The sequence below is a fragment of the Salvelinus alpinus genome, chromosome 3 (assembly GCF_045679555.1).
Source record: "Salvelinus alpinus chromosome 3, SLU_Salpinus.1, whole genome shotgun sequence".
Classification (NCBI taxonomy): domain Eukaryota; kingdom Metazoa; phylum Chordata; class Actinopteri; order Salmoniformes; family Salmonidae; genus Salvelinus; species Salvelinus alpinus.
In genome coordinates this window covers 26,552,018-26,575,350 of record NC_092088.1, presented here as the reverse complement: position 1 = coordinate 26,575,350, position 23,333 = coordinate 26,552,018, and the positions used below count along the sequence as shown (strand labels likewise).

Genomic DNA, 23,333 nt, shown 5'->3' with positions numbered 1-23,333 from the left:
GGTGAGGGTGGCTCGCCGCACTTATGTGTAACCTTGCTCAAGACCTGACAACTCCCAGATCTAATGTCAAGGCTTTAGTTTATGGTTACAACTGTGTAAACACTCCTTTTTGATGGAGCGTTCAACAGAATTGACACCCTGTATTTCGGTATGGCGTTTGTCAGGGGGCTCTCTCTGAACTGACCATTGTGACCGGTGTGTGTGTGTGTGTGTGTGTGTGTGTGTGTGTGTGTGTGTGTGTGTGTGTGTCAAGTTTCAAAGTTTATTCACCATGTCCAACAGGAGTAAAACAGTACTGTAACGGCTGTCTCTCTCCTCATCCTCGGACGAGGAGAGGAGAGAAGGATCATCAGACCAAAATGCAGCAGTAGGGAAATAAGCCATCTTTTTATTTAACACGACGATGGCAACACGAAACAAAACACTTTCAAATATACAAAACAAGAAAACGACGTTGACGAAACCTGAACATAAACTTACATAACTAAACGTAAACTCACGGACAGGAAACAGACGACATCAAAATAAACGAACAGCCAAACAGTCCCGTATGGTACATACATTCGACGACACAGGAGACAATCACCCACAAACAAACAGTGAGAACACCCTACCTAAATATGACTCTTAATTAGAGGAGAACGCAAAACACCTGCCTCTAATTAAGAGCCATACCAGGCAACCACAACCAACATAGAAACAGATAACATAGACTGCCCACCCAAAACACATGCCCTGACCTAAACACATACAAAAACAACATAAAACAGGTCAGGACCGTTACAAGTACAGTGAAATTCATACCTTCCAAGCTCTTTCCCAACAATGTAATGGTCATCCTAATAATAATAATATACAGTGCCTTCAGAAAGTATTCATACCCTTTGACTTATTCCACATGTTGTTGTGTTACAGCCTGAATTCAAAATGTATTAAATAGATTTTCTTTCCGCACATACGCTACCGTTCAAAAGTTTGGGGTCACTTAGAAATGTCCTTGTTTTTGAAAGAAAAGCAAATTTTCTTCCATTAAAATAACATCAAATTGATCAGAAATACAGTGTAGACATTGTTAATGTTGTAAATGACTATTGTTGCTGGAAACTGACTGATTTTTAATGGAATATATTCATAGCCGTACAGAGGCCTATTATCAGCAACCATCACTCCTGTATTCCAATGGCACATTGTGTTAGCTAATCCAAGTTCATCATTTTAAAAGGCTAATTGATCATTAGAAAACCCTTTTGCAATTATGTTAACACAGCCGAAAACTGTTGTGCTGATTTAAAGAAGCAATAAAACTGGCCTTTTTTAGACTAGTTGAGTATCTGGAGCATCAGCATTGGTGGGTTCGATTACAGGCTCAAAATGGCCAGAAACAAAGAACTTTCTTCTGAAACTCATCAGTCTATTCTTGTTCTGAGAAATGAAGGCTATTCTATGCGAGAAATTGCCAAGAAACTTAAGATCTCGTACAAAGCTGTGTACTACTCCCTTCACAGAACAGCACAAACTGTCTCTAACCAGAATAGAAAGAGAAGTGGGAGGCCCCGGCGCACAACTGAGCAAGAGGACAAGTACATTAGAGTGTCTAGTTTGAGAAACAGACGCCTCACAAGTCCCCAACTGTCAGCTTCATTAAATAGTACCCGCAAAACACCAGTCTCAACGTCAACAGTGAAAAGGCGACTCTGGGATGCTGGCCTTCTAGGCAGAGTTGCAAAGAAAAAGCCATATCGCAGACTGGCCAATAATAAAAAAAGATCAAGATGGGCAAAAGAACACAGACACTAGAGGAATTCTGCCTTGAAGGCCAGCATCCCAGAGTCGCCTCTTCACTGTTCACCATGCTCAATGGGATAGTCAATGTCAGCTATTATTATAATTTATTTTTTTCATCTACCAATAGGTGCTCTTCTTTGCAAGACATTCGAAAACCTCCCTGGTCTTTGTGGTTGAATCTGTGTTTGAAATTCACTGCTCGACTGAGGGACCTTGCAGATAATTGTATATGTGGGGTACAGAGAGGAGTTAATCATTAAAAAATCACGTTAAACACTATTATTGCACACTGAGTGAGTCAATGCAACTTTTTAAATGACTTATTAATCAACTTTTTACTCCTGAACTTGCTTTCCATTAGAAAAGGGTTGAAGATTTGACTCAATAGATGTCAGCTTTTTATTTCTTATGAATTCATAAACATAAAAAAAAAAAAAAACATGTTTACACTGACATTATGGGGTATTGTGTGTAGAAGCGTGAAAAATAATCATTTAATGCATTTTGAATTCAGGCTGTAACACAACATGTATTTCCTGGATGGCTGGGAGCTCGCCCCCTGTAATGCGGTCAGGGGCAGTGCAGTTGCTATACCAGACGGTGATACAACCAGTCAGGATGCTTTCAATGGTGCAGCTGTAAAAGTTCCTGAGGATCTGAGGGGCCATGCCATATCGTTTCAGCCTCCTGAGGGAGAAGAGGCATTGCTGTGCCGCCTTCATGACTGTTCTGGTGTGAGGGGACCGTATTAGGTCCTCAGTGACGTGGACACCGAGGAACTTGAAGCTCTTGACCCTCTCCTCTGAGGCTCTGTGGATATGGATGGGATTGTGCACCCCCTGTGCTTCCTGTGGTCCACGATCAGCTCCTTGGTCTTGCTGACGTTGAGGGAGAGGTTGTTGTCCTGGCACCACACTGCCAGTTCTCTGACCACCTCCTTGTAGGCTGTCTCATCGCCATTGGTGATCAGGCATACCACCGTTGTATTGTCAGCAAACTTGATGATAAAGTTGGAGTTGTGTGTGGCCACACAATCATGGGTAAACTGGGAGTACAGTAGGGGGTAAAGCATACACCCCTGTGGGGCCCCAGCTTTGCAGGTCAGTGTGGTGGAGGTGCTGTTGCCTACTCTCACCACCTGGGGTCAGCCCGTCAGGAAGTCCAGGATCCAGTTGCAGAGTGAGGTGTTCAGTCCCAGGGTCCTGAGCTTGGTAACAAGCTTGGAGGGCACTATGGTGTTGAACACTGAGCTGTAGTCAGTGAACAGCATTCTGAATGTGTGTGTGTCTATGTCTGTCTGTGTGGGACCTGTGTGACCTATATGTGGGGGTACTAGGGGCCACATTCCTGTGCTGAACTGAATGTGTGGGGGACAATCCCCCCTCCACTGCCCCTATTGTAACCCCCACTGTGTCCTTTGTCACCACTGCACAAGGCTTTGGGCACTACAACAAAAACTGTCCAGGAGAGAATGTGCAGAGACATGGCTGATTTTTGCTATAGCACACACACACACACACACACACACACACACACACACACACACACACAGTTGTATATATATATTTTTTTTAAATCTTGTCTCTCATTTACATTGTGTTTCCATGTTTTGTCCTGTGCATATTTACATACTATGCTGATAACATACACACACACACACACACACACACACACACACACACACACACACACACACACACACACACACACACACACACACACACACACAAACATGTAATTGTAGAGTACACTATGTTCTGTGCAAATATTTGTCACATTCAAACATTGCCATTTTGTTATTACAACTTTCTCACTGTCTATCAGAGTATGCGCCTGTGTCTGCCCCAGTGCCGACGTTTCATAGCGAGTGAGTCATGCTCAAGACAGATCGCGGGAGACAATGCTTGCGAATGGATTTAGAATATTGATGAGTGGCGGTTTGGATGTTGAGTTTGCCTCGTCTCAATGCTCATTCTGGCCAAAACACTTGCAGACTTGAGTGATCACTATCGAACACAACAGCAAGTGGCCACTCGATAAAGAACTAGGGGCCAAGTGTCCAGTTTGAGATTCAACCTATGACTGTGGTATATAGAAATTCATTGCCCCATAGCGGTCAACGCAATAGGACCATATTCTGTATTGTGAATTTAAGTAGAATTTTATGAATTTTTCTGATAGTTTTAACAGAAAACGGATGTAAAAAAATGGCACATCCTGTGTGTGCGCGCGCACGCTTCTGCTTCCGTGCGTGTGTGTTCCAATGCCCAGGTGTGTGTGTGCGTGCTCGATACGTGCGGCAGTGTGTGTATGGACAGAAAAGGTCAGACTAAAGGCCGTACCCTTTCTCTCCTCTTGTCTCTCTCTCTGACTAACTCCTGCTCACGGGTTTCAGAATGAGAAAGCAGTCTGGAGAGGAGAATATATCAGGAATGTAGGAGGGTGGGGTGGAAACAGAGAAAAGAAGGAGGACAGAGGAAGGCGAAATAGAGGTGGGATTGAGAGGGAAACGGATGGAGGAGGGAGACTCTCCTCCCTCTTTGCCCTCCTTCCTCCCTCCTTTTCTCAACACTCTCACTAAATCAGATCTCTTCAGGACCCATCAGTGCCAGTAGGGGATAAGCCAGAGTGCTCCTAACTCCTAACACACTGGGGCTCTCCCATAAGGCACTCATTAGACACACAGCAGAGGCCCGGGCCCCTATTGGCCCCTTACCATCCCCATAAACCCCCCTTGTCCCAGTCCCCACAAACCACAGCCCCATGCACCATCCTCCCTCACCAGCTGCAGCACAGCTTCTCACTGTACCAGCTTGCCTGGCACAGATGACAACACTAGGCTACAGCAAAACTAAAGTCAACTTCACTATAGCGTAGTTTTGTTGTTTTCAATGGTTTTATCTAAACTACACTGTAAAAAAAAAAAAAAGAGGAAAAAAAAGAGATGATTTCATGTATAATTGCTGCTGGATTGTGAGTTTACTCAACATTTGGGCATATAGTTGAATTGAATTGTTTACAAAATTTTAGGTTGAGTGAATATATAATTCCATTTGAGAATTTATTCTACCTTATTTACATATTTCTCAGTGTGCCTTGCATTTCCAGTGAATTGTAATTACCATCATGACTGTATTTGTTAGTGACAGAGACATGGTTATTGTATTAAAAGGTGAAAGCTACAGGACTGAAAGCCAAGTGAGTGTCTACGTGAATATTTTATCTTTAAAACTAAAAAATGTTGACAACACATTACATAGCCAGCAGCATACCACCCTGCATAACACTGCTAGCTTGCTTCTAAAGCTAAGCAGGGTTGGTCCTGGTCAGTCCCTGGATGGGAGACCAGATGCTGCTGGAAGTGGTGTTGGAGGGCCAGTAGGAGGCACTCTTTCCTCTGGTCTAAAAAAACTATCCCAATGCCCCAGGGCAGTGATTGGGATATTGCCCGACACTGCCCTGTGTAGGGTGCTGTCTTTCGGATGGGACGTTAAATGGGTGTCCTGACTCTCTGAGGTCATTAAAGATCCCATGGCACTTATTGTAAGAGTAGGGGTGTTAACCCCAGTGTCCTGGCTAAATTCCCAATCTGGCCCTCAAACCATCACGGTCACCTAATAATCCCCAGTTTACAATTGGCTCATTCATCCCCCTCCTCTCCCCTGTAACTATTCCCCAGGTTGTTGTTGTAAATGAGAATGTGTTCTCAGTCAACTTACCTGGTAAAATAACGGATTAATAAAAATACAATAACTATCATAAGTCCTTTCTTTGAGGGCCTAGTTACACCCTAACACAGTGGTCTGAAACCCCTGGTTTACAGGCTGCATCAAGCCTGCAAGTCACATTATGCTGCATTTAGACAGGCATCCCAATTCTGATCTTTTTTCCACTAATTGGTCTTTAACCAATCACATCAGATCTTTTCATATCAAATATTTTTCAGAGCTGATCTGATTGGTCAAAAGACTAATTACTGAAAGAAAATATCAGAATTGGACTGCCTGTGTAAACGCAGCCATAGTGATGTGTCATTTCTATTGGAATCCAGTCAGAGTAAAGATATCCAACAATTGGAACTTTTAATCAACCGCAACCTGCATTGAGAATGACTTCCGGGGTAGTTAAGATTGATTATTCAGACTACCTAAATCATATAAACTCGAAAAGTTTAGTTAGTTTAGAAAAAAGTACACTACCGTTCAAAAGTTTGAGGTCACTTTCTTTTTATTGGCCAGTCTGAGATGTGGCTTTTTCTTGGCAACTCTGCCTAGAATGGGGACCATCCCGGAGTCGCCTCTTCACTGTTGACGTTGAGACTGGTGTTTTGCGGATACTATTTAATGAAGCTGCCTGTTGAGGACTTGTGAGGCATCTGTTTTTCAAACTAGACACTAATGTACTTGTCCTCTTGCTCAGTTGTGCACTGGGGCCTTGTGCACTGGGTTTTGAGCAAACATGAATGTGTAATTGTACTCAACAAGCTTATTCAAATTCAGCTAACTTCAAGCAGACTTTTTTGAGTAAATAAACACATTTTTACGGCTCTTAATAGCTCAAAACTGTTGTAGTATACTAGTGATTCATCCCAAATGGCACCCCATTCCCTATAAAGTGCACTACTTTTGACCAGAGTCCTATGGGCCCTGGTCAACGGTAGTGCCCTTCATAGGGAATAGGGTGCCATTTGGGATGCCCTCTAGGTCCCCATAATGCTTAATGGTCATTTTATGTTACTTGCACCTGAGAAAACAAGACTGTTTGTTTGTTTTTGGCTCTGGATTTGAAGATGCCAAGATGATGGATTTCAAGATTTGTTGCTCAAGAAAGACAATGGTACACTTTGTGCTTTTCAGTAGAGGTCTAATTTCATTAAATTCAATCTAACTTTTGGGAAGAGGAAGGAAAAACAATAGTATGTACTGAGTGGGTTCTTTCTTTAATATCGTCCCAAACATTGTTTTTCGTTAATAACGTTGTGCCAGTGTGAGACGCGCGGTTTAAACATCATTGAAAAATGCACGGTGTGAAGTCAACAAAGGTTATCGTCAACCAGCCTCCGAACCCATCATTTCTGTTTGTGTTTCAGACAGAAGGAAGAGAAAAAGAGAGAGAGAGAGAGAAAAAGAAAACAAGATAATTGTGTCTGGAAAGTGGAAACCTTTCTACCTACCTGTTGCCATGTAAAGCTATCTCGGAAACTGTGCTGAACCCATTACGATGCAACGTCGAGCCACACACTAAAAGTAGAAATAATTTATTTGCAGGGCTGCTTGGCAAGCAGTTTCTCCAGCAACCCAAGTGTAGAAACCCCTATACACAAAGTACTACCTCAGGTAGTCACAGCCCTAATTTGCGCAAGATGCCGTTCTCTTCAAATGTCCCTGGCACCAGAAGCCATGACTATTGTTTTCCACAGGAATATTTCTAATTGGTCACACATGATGGTAGTGACAGCCAATAATAGGGCTCCGTGACGGCCCCCAGACAGTTGAGAGACAAAAGAAATAGACAGAGGCCTGGGGAGTATGGAAAACTCTCTTTGTGAATTCCAAATCGACCCCTAGCCCCTACTCCTTTTAGGCACATGTACTGTAGATCTGAAAATACATGATAGGGTTAACCTAACGTCTCCTTGCCTTCTGATGATGCTGGCTGGTAACTTTCACCATTGCTTACACCCAGAGCCATATATAGAGATGTTTACTGAGTGTTTCAAAACATTAGGAACACCTGCTCTTTCCATGACATAGACTGACCAGGTAAATCCAGGTGAAAGCTATGATTCCTTATTGATGTCACCAGTTAAATCCACTTCAATCAGTGTAGATGAAGGGGAGGAGAAAGGTTAAAGAAGGATTTTTAAGCCTTGAGACAATTGAGACATGGATAGTGTGTGTGTGCCATTCAGAGGGTGAATGGGCAAGACAAAAGATTGAAGTGCCTTTGAACGGGGTATGGTAGTAGGCGCCAGGTGCACCGGTTTGAGTGTCTCAAGAACTCCAATGCTGTTTGGTTTATCACACTCAACAGTTTCCCGTGTGTATCAAGAATGGTCCATCACCCAAAGGACATCCAGGCAACTTGACACAACTGTGGGAAGCATTGGAGTCAACATGGGCCAGCATCCCTGTGGAACACTTGGCACCTTGTAGTCCATTCAACTGACGAAAAGGGGGTGCAACTCAATATTAGGAAGGTGTTCTTAATGTTTTGTACACTCAGTGTGTGCTTAGACAGTATTTGGCTCCCCTTACACCTACCCAATCCCCTCAGATCTACAGCAGTATCTAAGGGGTAGCAGCTAAGGTGAATTATTGAATGGGCAGGTGGAGCAGGGTTTAGGGGGGAAGATAGAAGGAAAATACTCCACTGAACAATATGTGTAATTGATTCTGTAGAAAATAATTGATGTGAGAAACAGTAGAACCGTGTAAAGCTGTGTTGTCCACCATTCAATAGATTGAGACAGAGACTGAAAAGGTCATTTCTAATCATTATCGACATTCCAACTGCCAATATTACCGAAACGAGTGGTAAACATTTTGTGAGAAAACCACTGAAAAACAATTTACGCCGTAAACGTAAAGATTTCTATAAGATGTCGAGTAGGCAATGATCTGCCAGGTTTGCTTTGAGTAGCACTTTTCTGGGTCCTCTGAAGTACAGGAGGTCGGTGGCACCTTAATCGGGGAGCATGGGCTCATGGTAATGGCTGGAGTGGAATAAGTGGAATCGTATCAAACACATGGTTTCCATGTGTTTGATGCCATTCCATTCGTACCGTTCCAGACATTATTATGAGCTGTGCTCCCCTCAGCAGCCTCATGTGCTCTGAAAGAGCCATGATTCAGACAGAGCCAATTAAAAAGAGTTTCACCCTGACTTTTCCCAGGATGCACTATTTTTCCAGAAAATAAGACTAGCAGAGCTGAATCATAACTTGATGAAATTCCATAATACCATTTGTAGTTAGAAAAAAGTTTATACCTTCTATCTTGTTGTTTGTTTCCAACCAGAAATAATGGAGGGATGCCTCCACCCCCATTAAAGTGAGAACATTTACAAGATAGCCTAAACAAAATGGCCGCATTAGCCTCTGGACAATAGGAAGACGGCAGAGAATCAGCCTAAAATAACAGCTACCAGAATCGTTAAATCTGAGTGTGATTCTTATTCACCGCTGTGGCATCCTGGGAAAAGGACATTTATCTGTCTCTGTTTATCTGCTTTTGATTCATTTTACTACTAACAGCAATGTGTTTTATTGCTGAGAGCTGTAGAACTTTCAGGTTCGGTCGGCAGTATCGTAGCAACCTGAAAACTAGAAAATGGGTGTCTTTGTGTCAATGTGAATAGATGGGCACGAAAGTTGGACAGGCTGGGCGGAGGAGGGCGTTTCTGGTGTTCCGTGAGTTTATGTGGAAACTCAACGGACAGGAACGGGAAATGGTTCTGTAGTTCAAGTGTTTACATGTTTTCATTGAAGGCCAGGTAGGTTCTTATAAGCGATAGTATACATGGCTCTACTCTCTTCCACATTAGCACAGTGTCGCTTCCAGTTCCATAGAGGAGTGTTAAGAGTGAGAAAAGTGGAGGGAGTGTAGTCATGGGAACGCCGTCTTGTAACATTGCCGTAGCACACACACACACACACACACACACACAGTCCGATCAGAAACCCGATCTCCAGTCGCTAGATGGCATGACCTGATCCATGTTCCTCAACAGAGAAGAAGCTAATGTTTATTGATCCCTGTGCTTTCTGACCCTCTCAGGGACCTGTAGTACCAGGACCACTTGGGAAAAACCCTGCTGTTGAGGCACATCATGGAGAAAATGCAGTCCATCTGTCTATGGTCCATCATTCTCACTATTAGCTAGCTACAGTACGGCCACACTTACATTACAACACCATAATTCCAGGGAAGAATCAATCCCATTACCTTGTATCAGCTAGTATGCAATTACATAGCACTTATCTACGGCATCCATATTATGAATTCATAATTTGTCAGACTTGCTCAGATCAACAGTACCAGTCAAAAGTTTGAACACACCTACTCATTCCAGGGTTTTTCTTTATTTTTACTATGTTCTACATTATAGAATAATAGTGAAGACATCAAAATTATGAAAAAACACATATGGAATCATGTAGTAACCCCCCCCCCCCAAAAGTGTTAAACAAATCAAAAAATATTTTATATTTGAAGTTCTTCAAAGTAGCCACCCTTTGCCTTGATGACAGCTTTGCACACTGGAATGCATTTCAATTAATAACAGGTGTGCCTTGTTAAAAGTTAATTTGTGGAATTTCTTTCCTTCTTAATGCGTTTGAGCCAATCAGTTGTGACAAGGTAGGGGTGGTATACAGAAGATAGCCCTATTTGGTAAAAGACAAAGTCCATATTATGGAAAGAACGGCTGAAATAAGCAGAGAAACGACCGTCCATCATTACTTTAAGACATGAAGGTCAGTCAATCTGGAAAATGTCAAGTACTTTGAAAGTTGCTTCAAGTGCAGTTGCAAAAACCATCAAGCGCTATGATGAAACTGGCTCTCAGGAGGACCGCCACAGGAAAGGAAGATCAAGAGTTACCTCTGCTGCAGAGGATAAGTTCATAACAGTTAACTGCACCGTGGATTGCAGCCCAAATAAATGCTTCACAGAGTTCAAGTAACAGACGCGTCTTAACATCAATTGTTCAGAAGAGACTGCATGGAATCAGGCCTTCATGGTCGAATTGCTGCAAAGAAACCACTACTAAAGAACAACAATAAGAATAACAGACTTGTTTAGGCCAAGAAACATGAGCAATGGACATTAGACCGGTGGAAATCTGTCCTTTCGTCTGATGAGTCTAAATTTGAGATTTATGGTTCCAACCGCCGTGTCTTTGTGAGACGCAGAGTAGGTGAACGTATGATCTCCGCATGTGTGGTTCCCACCGTGAAGCATGGAGGAGGAGGTGTGATGGTGCTTTGCTGGTGACACTGTCTGTGATTTATTTAGAATTCAAGGCACACTTAACCCGCATGGCTACCACAGCATTCTGCAGCGATACGCCATCCCTGGCCTCCACATTCACCCAACTTCAACCCAATTGAGATGGTTTGGGATGAGTTGTACCGCAGAGTGAAGGAAAAGCAGTCAACAAGTGCTCAGCATATGTGGGAACTCCTTCAAGACTGTTTGAAAAGCATGCTGGTTGAGAGAATGCCAAGAGTGTGCAAAGCTGTCATCAAGGCAAAGTGCGGCTACTTTGAAAATTTGTTTAACACTTTTTTTGGTTATGTCATAGTTTTGATGTCTTCAATATTATTCTACAATGTGGAAAATAGTAAAACATGAACAAAAACCCTGGAATGAGTAGTTGTGTCCAAACTTTTAACTGGTACTGTATGCATTATTTTTTTTTTAATTGTACAACAGTAAGCACTTCCTAACTGCTTGTGCTAACTAGCTAGCCTGTTGCAGGGCTCCATACATACAGGTAGATTATATAGAGTTTGACGCAACAACACATGGGAAAGTGCAACGCAGCAGAAACTGCCATGCCACGCTGTGACTCCACATGGGGTTGCCAAGCATTTGATGTCTGATTCGAACAAGGGGTTTCTTTCTTCTTTTTGCTTGCTTTTTTTTTATCCTCTAAATGTTGGCAGGCATTGTACTCCACTTTTGCAGCATGTGGTGTTCCGGTGTCTTCTTGTTTAATCCCGTTTAATGCCGTGTTCAAGAGGAGTCTAGCCCTGTATTTAGTGTTTGTTTGTTTGGTCTCGCATTGGGTGCTTTGTCTTCCTTATAAGGCTTGGTAGAATTGAGAGTGATTCGATAATTTTTTACAGCAGAGCTCCTATAAACTGCATGCTTGTACTGAATAAAGTATCCATCAGCAAAAAGAGGACGCAACAATACATTTTTTGGGGACATGTTGCCTGAATGTAGCCTACACATTGTGTGGGTGGGACAATTGTTACACTTGAGGCATATGAAAAATGAGTCATCTGTATGTATTCAACTTGCCGTGTGAATATTTGGCGGCGTCCAACTGGTATTTCCTGTACGTGTTTTAACCAGCTGATTATTTTCATGGTAGTAACTTTCCCAAGGCTGTTTGAACATAGGCGCTAACTAACAGGTGAGGTATGAGGTCAGGTTTAGGCCTATGGCCCGAGGCATAACAACTGTTTACCATACAGACAGTTGAGAACAGGGATTAACAGTACATACTGTACTGAACTCCTCATAATCCCATGTGATTGACATCCATAAAACAGTAGCGTGTATGTATTATCATACCACTTTATAATCTGTGATATTCACTGTGACAGTGCCAGAGTTTGGCCAAGTGGTCAACACAGCAGACTCCGGGCCACGCGCAATGGTAATCCCCAACGACATGGGATTAAATCCCCGGGCCACCACTTTCTTAACTGTTCATCCTCTCCATCTGTCTCCCACTTTAATTTCAAACTGTCTTAATAAAGTAAAGAAAAAAAGGTATGAGGTATGGTATCAATACTGATAGCATTTTATCACAGAACTTCAGTAATGATGAAATGGCGGTAAATATGCACAGTAAGGTGTGGTTTCCTTTTTTCTGAAGAATTAATGTGATGGGAGAAATTATTCCCCTAAAATCTCGCCTCGATTTGTATGTTACATTCGCACTCATCTTTACGAAGACCAGGTCTATTTTTGTGTGGTTTCATTTCAATCGAAGCCCTTTAGGTAGATGTACATATTAAAGCAAACATTTAATTTCATACACGTCAATGTAAGAAAAAAAACATATATTGTCAGGATTATACGTTATGACTTTCTGCCTAATCCCTACTTGCTTGCTGCCTGTATTTTTTTCTTCAGGTCTTCCTGTATACTTTTTTGGGGGGGGATAACATAACTATTCCGTTAATCCATGGATTTCTTCTTCACCTAGAGTGATTATTCCTAATCGGATTACTATCACCCTCCGGGCTCCAGCGATCTAGACACCCTTTCCTTTGCTCCGGCTATAAAAGAAGATAATGCAAAAAGGCGATGTGGGTGCAGAACCTGGCCAACAAAGAGAGATACTGCCTAGAGACACGAGCGTTAATTCACACATTGCACAGACGCGATTAACATACTGTAATAGGTTTCGCTCACTGGCTACACACACCCTCAAGGATCCACACACACAGGATACAATGGTTAATACACACACAGTCACACAGGACACGTACACACAGCAGGACGCACTCTCTCACACACCCTGCAGGGCACGTTCTATCACAGGACACAGGCACACATTCACACGCATACTCACACACACAGAGTATGCCACACTCACACAAAGCAGGCAATACTCTCTCATACACCCTGTGGGGCACGTACTAGCAGGATGCACACGTGTACACTCCCTGACCCCGGTCCAGAGTTAATTCCAATTCTCAGTCCTCTTCTTTTTTTTTTCTCCCTTTAATATGTAAAGTTTCATGTCTGATATCTTGTTCCCTCTCCTGTTTCATATTTTCCATTTGTAGCCTGCATGATTAAAATGTGAAAATCCCATTGAGGTGTTGGTAATATAACTCTTTGAAGGTCCTTCTGGCTATTGATTTATATTCCAGGCACACAGGACTACATGGCGATGACATGGAGCGAGCGAGGATGAAATTGTCAGTGGATCTAGTATTCACACAACATTAACTATGGACACACATAATACAACCATCATCAGAACCCTGGCATTTTAATTGAGTGGTGATTATAATACTTGCTTGGAAAAATATCGGCATAACTTACATTTTACTAGAGCAAATACCAGTTATATATATTGTGAGATATCCTATGATATATGCTGTGGTAGGAGTAGTTATTTTTCGAGAAGTACAGTAGGATTAGTTAAGTTACTGCATGTAATTACAAAGCAGGTAGCCAAATAGAGAGAATGAACCATTAAAGGTTTAAACAAAAAAAGCGAATTAAAGTTAAGAGTTAAACACCTAAAACAAAGTGCCAACACTGACAATTTCCCAATTTGAGTTTTTAAGCACTCCAGTTACTAATCACGTCTCTGGTTGTTTACTTGAGAAATGCTGAGTGTTTAGTTCTTAGAACGTTATTGGAACGTTCTTAATGACCCCTGGGCACAGGGGGAGGGCACTGCCAACGAGCACAACTTTCTCTTGGCATAAGCAATGCCCCTGCAGAATCTCCTCTGATTAACGACAGAGGGCAAAGACTGGCATCTGGGCATCTCCCATGGCACCAGTCCACCCTCTCTTGTTGTGCGTATGCTACTTCAATGCGGCCATGCACAATAAGCACGATACAGTATATGCCCTATGCAAGCTAAATTAGCACCAAGGTTTGTAAATGTTGATGTTTTTGTGCTAATATAATGTTGTAGAATGAACAGATCCTTTTACTTATTTTAAAAACAGCAACTTGTGATGTGTAACCTTAGGTTCAGCACACACAACGTACACCAATGGAATTGTGAACCACAAACTCAACATGATGTTATAGAAGACATTTTTATTTGGAAACCAAATGTTAAATGTGAAGTTGTTTTAATCATAAATCGATTATTTTATCAATTAAATAATGTTGCCTGTTGTATTTACAACACAACAGTACAACAATTAATCGAAATAACAATATACATGTTATACAATATACATGCACAACAAAACCTATTCCCCCTTAAGGAGACTGAAAAGATTTGGCATGGGTCCTCAAAAGGTTTGGCATGGATCCTCAAAAGGTTTTACAGCTGCACCATCACCCCCCCCCCCCTCCCGTTGCTGCTACTCTGTTATTATCTACGCATGGACACTTTAATAACCCTACCTGCATGTACATAACTACTTCAATTACCTTGACAACGGTGCCCTGCACAATGACTGCTCCTTAATTATTTGTTTTTCTTATCGCTTACATTTTTGTTGTTGTATTTTCTTAAAACTGCATTGTTTAAGGGTTTAAGGGCTTGTAAGTAAGGTCTACACCTGTAAGGTCTACCTACACCTGTTGTATTCGGCGCATGTGACAAATGAAATTGGATTTGATTTTGATATGGTCATTAACTAGCTAACGAGCTAGAAACTAACCAAATCATTGTTTAGAAAGCTGCTTTTAGTTGCGTGGTTTCCTAGATTGACACATACTACATTTATTTTTAAATGGATGGGTTTATTGGTATTAAAATACACCACTTATGCTATTTTGGACCACCAGGCTGCGGATGTCATGCAGCCTTTCATTTTTGTACTTTTTTTATAACGACAACGACAAGTTTGATGTCGGACGACAATAGAATGACGTCACCGCGACAACTGTCTACAGACAATGTCAATGGGCGTAGTATAAACCAGCCTTCAGTCTTGAAATCTTTGGTTGTTTAGGACACTGCCGTACCCACTCTGTATTGCACGTGGCCTCACGTGTGAATCCTTAAAGAGATGGGTGGGGCTAAGGCTTAAAAGGGTGTGAACGATGCTTAATGGGTGTGAAACAAAGAAGAGCTCTCCAGTAGGTGTACCAAAAGGTCTATTTTCTCAAAAGTGGGGTTACAAGCTTATTTTCAAAGCAGAATTACTTTCAAAGGAGAATGACTTTACCATTGTTCCTCAACTGCAGTGTATGATTTACCATTTTCTAGCTCTGAGTGTCTATTTTTATCCAATGTAAAAATAAAAATTAAAAAATCTAATTTTGCTACATAAAATCGAGCCGGCTGGTCACATATACCAAAAAAAAACTTTCATTTTGAATACAAGATATTTTTATTATATTCGAAAGTATTTGTCTTAAATGACAAAATAGAAAAAGGGAGTCATCAAAGGTGGCAGTCTCCATGTGATCTCATTTGGTGATTCAATATCTGCTGCTTTTATTCAATGTCGCTTGGTTTAAGAAGTAGTCCTCAGTCTTAATCGACACAAACCTCAGTGAGCCCAGAATGTGTGTAGCAGGGCTTCTCGGTTGCCTCGTAGTTGGATGCCTCAGCATTGTCAGATACAACTTCGGCTAGCTTGGTGTCGAATGGGTTCAATGCCACCTGGATGGCAGGCTCAGAGTCAGGCACAAGAAAGTTCTCTGGGATGCTAGGCAGAGGCGGCTCACACTCTCTCAGGCTGACGGCACTCTTTCCGGGTCTCTTTTCCGATTCAGATTTGTCCTTGGTGGAGATTGACTCCTTTGACTTGTGCAACTCTTTTGCCGAATCGTCAGAAATGTGGGCACACTGTGGTGTGGATGATGCCTGTTTCAAACCAAAGCGTGAAGATATGCTCTCCCGAAGTCTGGACCCCAGTGTCTGTGGTTCATCGGTGGCTGGTTGTCTTTTCTTCAGCCTGGCAGCGGCCATAGCATCAGATCTCCTTCTAGCCTCCTTGGAGATTCTCACAGCATCATAGAGAACCACTATTACGATGAAGCCATAGAAAAAGAGCCCCAAAATCAGGTTCACCTTCACAAGTGGCTCGGAGTAAGAAGGGTCGGTCAATATGTTGACTCTGGGTTTGATCTTCAGGGTGCTCTTCTGAGCTTTTGGAGCTGGAGCCTGAACATTTTCTTTGAAGACGTCATCGTCACCATGTAATGCTGTTTGCTTGTAAGCCAGTAGATAAGGAATAAGTTTCTCCACAATCTTCTGGGGGACTTTAGCTTTACCTGGGAAAGTATCATCTTTCATCCTCTGAAGTTGGTCCAGCATCTGGTCCACTTGCACCATTTTGGTCAGTTTTGCAACATTGGGGATGTCCTGAACAGGGTGGTCCTTCACTGGCATCAAAGGCTTGTGCTCTGGAACAGAAATCAGGGGCTCCACAAGCTCCGAGGGGTCCTTGGCATTTTTGGAGGAATATCCTTTTGTCAACTGGCCCACATTACCTGGAGAAGAATCGTCTTTCACCCGTAAACTCTCAAGTTGTTCCAGCAATGTCTTAAAATTGGTCTCTTTTGTAGCGTCAGGGTTGTTCCGAACAGAGTGGTCCTTCACTGGCATCAAAGTCTTCTGGTCCGAAGACGAAGAAGCCAACACATTTGTAGCAGCAGGCGATAGGAGACAGAAAATAACAGCCAAAAATAACATCTTCATGTTGCACAGCCCACCTTTCTGGGCGAGCTGTGCCATTTTGATGAAAGAAATCGTCTTTCAAAAGTAGGCAGTACAAATTACAAGTCAAACTACTAACTGGTCAGCTGTGCTTTGTAAAAGTGATTTGGGTTTACTGTTCACTGTCAAAGATCCATAAGATATGGACCCAACATGATGTAATAGAAGCGTCGATTATGACATCACGAGTTCCAGAATGTTGACAGTGGACAATCAACAACTCTGTAACCTGCTCTTCATTTTATTCATTCATTCAGATAATTAATTCATCTCTTTGGAGACATTTGGCAATTTGTTTGACGTGCAGTCCTTGTCCCTTAACGGCTTTCTCCGACAACTTTGGCAAATGCCCTGTGACCTACAGCTCCTCGTATACTACCAGATCGTGATAACTACGCTGGTGCTTGCGATGACACAGCTAATTATGAGCTTTCTGACCAAGGGAGTGAGACACTTTTGGGCCTTCCTCATGGCCCGCACCGCCCCCCTTGGAAACCAAATGTTTAAAAACAAGCTCTGATACTTTTCTCACAAAGAAAGTATTTTTTAAACCTCCTCGCTCTAGTTGGATGCATCAATGTCTAGTTCATACATGCATAATCCGAGAGAAGAGTTACTATCTTACCTCAATTAGCCACGAAATCCCTAGTTTGAAAGCGACTGTTTTCTTGAAGCTGTGCCACGCCATTTTCCCTACATTTACCTCCACATTTACTTCCATGTGGGCCAGCTCCCTAGCAATTAGAATTTTAGCCAATGAGCTTCAGCCCCTCACATTTGAGTGACAGGTAGCAAGAGGCGTGCCCAACATTATCCAATGAGGTTGCAGGGCTAACAGCTCAGAGGACACAGGAGAGAGAGAGAGAGTGCGAGAGAGAGAAATTACTTGGTGCACATACAGTGCCTTCAGAAAGTATTCACACCCCTTGACTTTTGCCACATTTTGTTGTGTTACAGCCTGAATTTAAAATAGATTAAATTGAGATTTTGTGTCACTGGCCTATACACAATACCTCATAATGTCAAAAGTGGAATTCTGTATTTATTTATTTTTTTACAAATTAATTTAAAATGTCTTCAGTCAATAAGTATTCCATGCCTTTGTTATGGCAAGCCTAAATAAGTTCAGGAGTCAAGTTTGCTTAACAAGCCATATAATAAGATCATTGGACTCTGTTTGAAATAATAATGTTTAACATGATTTTTAATTACTACCTCATCTCTGTACCCCACACATACAGATAAGTGTAAGGTCCCTCTGTCGAGCATTGAATTTCAAACACAGATTCAACCACAAAGACCAGGGAGGTTTTCCAATGCCTTGCAAAGAAGGGCACCTATTGGTAGATGGGTAAAAATCGAAAAAGCAGACATGAATTTCTCTTTGAGCATGACACTTTAGATGGTGTATCAATACACCGTCACTACAAAATACAGGCGTCCTTCCTAACTCAGTTGCTGGAGAGCAGTGGTGGGAAAAGTACTGAAAAGTCATACTTGAGTAAAAGTAAAGATACCTTAATAGAAAATGACTCAAGTTAAACTGAAAGTCACCCAGTAAAATACTACTTGAGCAAAAGTCTAAAAGTATTTGGTTTTAAATATACTTATGTATCAAAAGTAAATGGAATTGCTCAAATGTACTTAAGTATCAAAAGTAAAAGTATTAATAATTTCAAATTCCTTATATTATGCAAACCAGACAGCACAGTTTATATATTTCTTATTTATTTACGGATAGCCAGGAGCACACTACAACACTCTGACATTAATTTACAAACAAAGCATTTGTGTTTAGTGAGTACTCTAGATCAGAGGCAGTAGGGATGACCATGGATGTTCTCTTGATAAGTGCGTGAATTGGACCATTTTCCTGACAAAATGTAAGAAGTACTTTTGGGTGTCAGGGAAAATGTATGGAGTAAAAAGTACTTTATTTTCTTTAGGAATGTAGTAAAGTAAAAGTTGTCAACAATATGAGTAGTAAAGTAAAGTACAGATACCCACAAAAACTACTTAAGTAGTACTTTAAAGAATTTTTACTTAACTACTTTACACCACTGCTGGAGAAGAAGTAAACCACTCAGGGATTTCACCATGAGGCCAATGGTGACTTTAAAACAGTTACAGAGTTGAATGGCTGTGATGGAGGATGGATCAACAACATTGTAGTTACTCCACAATACTAGAGTGAAAAGAAGGAAGACCGTACGGAATTTAAAAAAATCCAAAACATGTGTCGTGTTTGCAACAAGGCACTAAAGTAATACTACAGAGTTGAATGGCTGTGATGGAGGATGGATCAACAACATTGTAGTTACTCCACAATACTAACCTAATTGACAGAGTGAAAAGAAGGAAGACCGTACAGAATAAAAAATATTCCAAAACATGCATCATGTTTGCAACAAGGCACTAAAGTAATACTACAAAAAATGTGGCAAAGCAATTCACTTTTTGTCCTCAATACAAGCGTTATATTTGGGGCAAATCCAATACAGCACATTACTGAGTACCACGCTCCATATTTTCAAGCATAGTGGTGGCTGCATCATGTTATGGGTATGTTTGTAATAGTTAAGGACTGGGGGGGTTTTCAGGATAAAAAAGAAAGGGAATGGAGCTAAGCACAGGCAAAATCCTAGAGGAAAACCTGGTTCCGTTAGACACTGGGAGATGAATTCACCTTACAGCACGACAATAACCTACAACACAAGGCAAAATCTATACTGGAGTTGCTTATGTAACAATTGCTAAACACTATGGGCTACTGTATGTTTAAGCTCAAACTTTATTGGACCAGTTAGGTTCACTACTGGAGCAGTAGGGAGAAATGAAAACCACACAACTGAATAATTTAGAAAAAGAATGCCGGCTTGTATTTTGTAAATAAAAATACTGACCAAAAAAATGAATCACCTTGAGGAAATATTGATATGTGAAATTTGTACAATGAGCTCAATATGAATGAAATACATCAATAGTACAATAGACTTAGATATCGGCCATATATCCTGCCTATAGTTTACTAGGATGCACCCAACTCTATCTTAATCTGAGGGTCTCTCAGATTTCAATGGTCAAAGTTCAATAGCAATACAGTAAACATGAATCCACAGAAAAACACAACCCAATTCACAAATACTGACTTATAAACCACTATGACATGGGTAAAATAAAACAAAAAATAAAAAAATATATGGCAAGACTTCACAATGGTTGTCTAGCAATGATCAACAATCAATTTGACAGAGCTTGAATAATTATTTTTATAATAATGGGCAAATATCGTACAATCGAGGTGTACAAAACTCTGAGAGGCTTACCCAGAAAGACTCACATCTGTAATTGCTGCCAAAGGGGATTATAACATGTGTTGACTTAGGGGTGTGAATACTTTGTCAATTAGATATTTCTCTATTTTATTTTCAATAAATGTGCTAAAATGTCTAAAAACCTATTTTCACATTGTCATTATAGGGTATTTGGTGTAGATGGGTGAGAAAAAATATATATTTAATCAATTTTGAATTCAGTCTGTAACACAACAAAATGTGAATTAAGTCAAGTGGTATGAATATATTCTGAAGGCACTGTATATCACTGTATCTGCACATATCTGACGTAGATTTTCAGGGACACTTTTGGCTTGTGTGTGCTACTTTCAGAACTACTGGCAAAAAAAGTATACAAAAGTACAGAAGAATCATTTGTTAAACTATTTTTTTCTCAGAAAAATCTATTTGATCAATTAAATAATGTTTCTTATTAATTTACAACACAACAGTACAACAACAAATCAAAATACCCAAAAATGACTTTAAACATACGTTTTAAATGCAATATATTTTTATTACTATTCTAAAGTTATTAAATTCAATTACAAACAGAAAAATAAGTCTTCAAAGGTGGCAGTCTCCATGTGTTCTCATTTCGTGATTCAATATCTGCTGCTTTTATTCAATGTCGCTTGGTTTAAGAAGTAGTCCTCAGTCTTAATCGACACAAACCTCAGTGAGCCCAGAATGTGTGTAGCAGGGCTTCTCGGTTGCCTCGTAGTTGGATGCCTCAGCATTGTCAGATACAACTTCGGCTAGCTTGGTGTCGAATGGGTTCAATGCCACCTGGATGGCAGGCTCAGAGTAAGGCACAAGAAAGTTCTCTGGGATGCTAGGCAGAGGCGGCTCACACTCTCTCAGGCTGACGGCACTCTTTCCGGGTCTCTTTTCCGATTCAGATTTGTCCTTGGTGGAGATTGACTCCTTTGACTTGTGCAACTCTTTTGCCGAATCGTCAGAAATGTGGGCACACTGTGGTGTGGATGATGCCTGTTTCAAACCAAAGCGTGAAGATATGCTCTCCCGAAGTCTGGACCCCAGTGTCTGTGGTTCATCGGTGGCTGGTTGTCTTTTCTTCAGCCTGGCAGCGGCCATGGCATCAGATCTCCTTCTAGCCTCCTTGGAGATTCTCACAGCATCATAGAGAACCACTATTATGATGAAGCCATAGAAAAAGAGCCCCAAAATCAGGTTCACCTTCACAAGTGGCTCGGTGTAAGAAGGGTCGGTCAATATGTTGACTCTGGGTTTGATCTTCAGGGTTCTCTTCTGAGCTTTTGAAGCTGGAGCCTGAACATTTTCTTTGAAGACGTCATCGTCACCATGTAATGCTGTTTGCTTGTAAGCCAGTAGATAAGGAATACGTTTTTCCACAATCTTCTGGGGGACTTTAGCTTTACCTGGGAAAGTATCATCTTTCATCCTCTGAAGTTGGTCCAGCATCTGGTCCACTTGCACCATTTTGGTCAGTTTTGCAACATTGGGGATGTCCTGAGCAGGGTGGTCCTTCACTGGCATCAAAGGCTTGTGCTCTGGAACAGAAATCAGGGGCTCCACAAGCTCCGAGGGGTCCTTGGCATTTTTGGAGGAATATCCTTTTGTCAACTGGCCCACATTACCTGGAGAAGAATCGTCTTTCACCCGTAAACTCTCAAGTTGTTCCAGCAATGTCTTAAAATTGGTCTCTTTTGTAGCGTCAGGGTTGTTCCGAACAGAGTGGTCCTTCACTGGCATCAAAGTCTTCTGGTCCGAAGACGAAGAAGCCAACACATTTGTAGCAGCAGGCGATAGGAGACAGAAAATAACAGCCAAAAATAACATCTTCATGTTGCACAGCCCACCTTTCTGGGCGAGCTGTGCCATTTTGATGAAAGAAATCGTCTTTCAAAAGTAGGCAGTACAAATTACAAGTCAAACTACTAACTGGTCAGCTGTGCTTTGTAAAAGTGATTTGGGTTTACTGTTCACTGTCAAAGATCCATAAGATATGGACCCAACATGATGTAATAGAAGCGTCGATTATGACATCACGAGTTCCAGAATGTTGACAGTGGACAATCAACAACTCTGTAACCTGCTCTTCATTTTATTCATTCATTCAGATAATTAATTCATCTCTTTGGAGACATTTGGCAATTTGTTTGACGTGCAGTCCTTGTCCCTTAACGGCTTTCTCCGACAACTTTGGCAAATGCCCTGTGACCTACAGCTCCTCGTATACTACCAGATCGTGATAACTACGCTGGTGCTTGCGATGACACAGCTAATTATGAGCTTTCTGACCAAGGGAGTGAGACACTTTTGGGCCTTCCTCATGGCCCGCACCGCCCCCCTTGGAAACCAAATGTTTAAAAACAAGCTCTGATACTTTTCTCACAAAGAAAGTATTTTTTAAACCTCCTCGCTCTAGTTGGATGCATCAATGTCTAGTTCATACATGCATAATCCGAGAGAAGAGTTACTATCTTACCTCAATTAGCCACGAAATCCCTAGTTTGAAAGCGACTGTTTTCTTGAAGCTGTGCCACGCCATTTTCCCTACATTTACCTCCACATTTACTTCCATGTGGGCCAGCTCCCTAGCAATTAGAATTTTAGCCAATGAGCTTCAGCCCCTCACATTTGAGTGACAGGTAGCAAGAGGCGTGCCCAACATTATCCAATGAGGTTGCAGGGCTAACAGCTCAGAGGACACAGGAGAGAGAGAGAGAGTGCGAGAGAGAGAAATTACTTGGTGCACATACAGTGCCTTCAGAAAGTATTCACACCCCTTGACTTTTGCCACATTTTGTTGTGTTACAGCCTGAATTTAAAATAGATTAAATTGAGATTTTGTGTCACTGGCCTATACACAATACCTCATAATGTCAAAAGTGGAATTCTGTATTTATTTATTTTTTTACAAATTAATTTAAAATGTCTTCAGTCAATAAGTATTCCATGCCTTTGTTATGGCAAGCCTAAATAAGTTCAGGAGTCAAGTTTGCTTAACAAGCCATATAATAAGATCATTGGACTCTGTTTGAAATAATAATGTTTAACATGATTTTTAATTACTACCTCATCTCTGTACCCCACACATACAGATAAGTGTAA

At 41.4% G+C, this 23,333-nt stretch overlaps 1 protein-coding gene across 1 annotated transcript in view; it reads right to left on the bottom strand.

The window, feature by feature from the left end:
* LOC139570450 (rho-related GTP-binding protein RhoN-like) overlaps nt 1-23,333 on the bottom strand; it is a 109,418-nt gene that overhangs the window by 11,769 nt on the left and 74,316 nt on the right. The window lies entirely within an intron of this gene.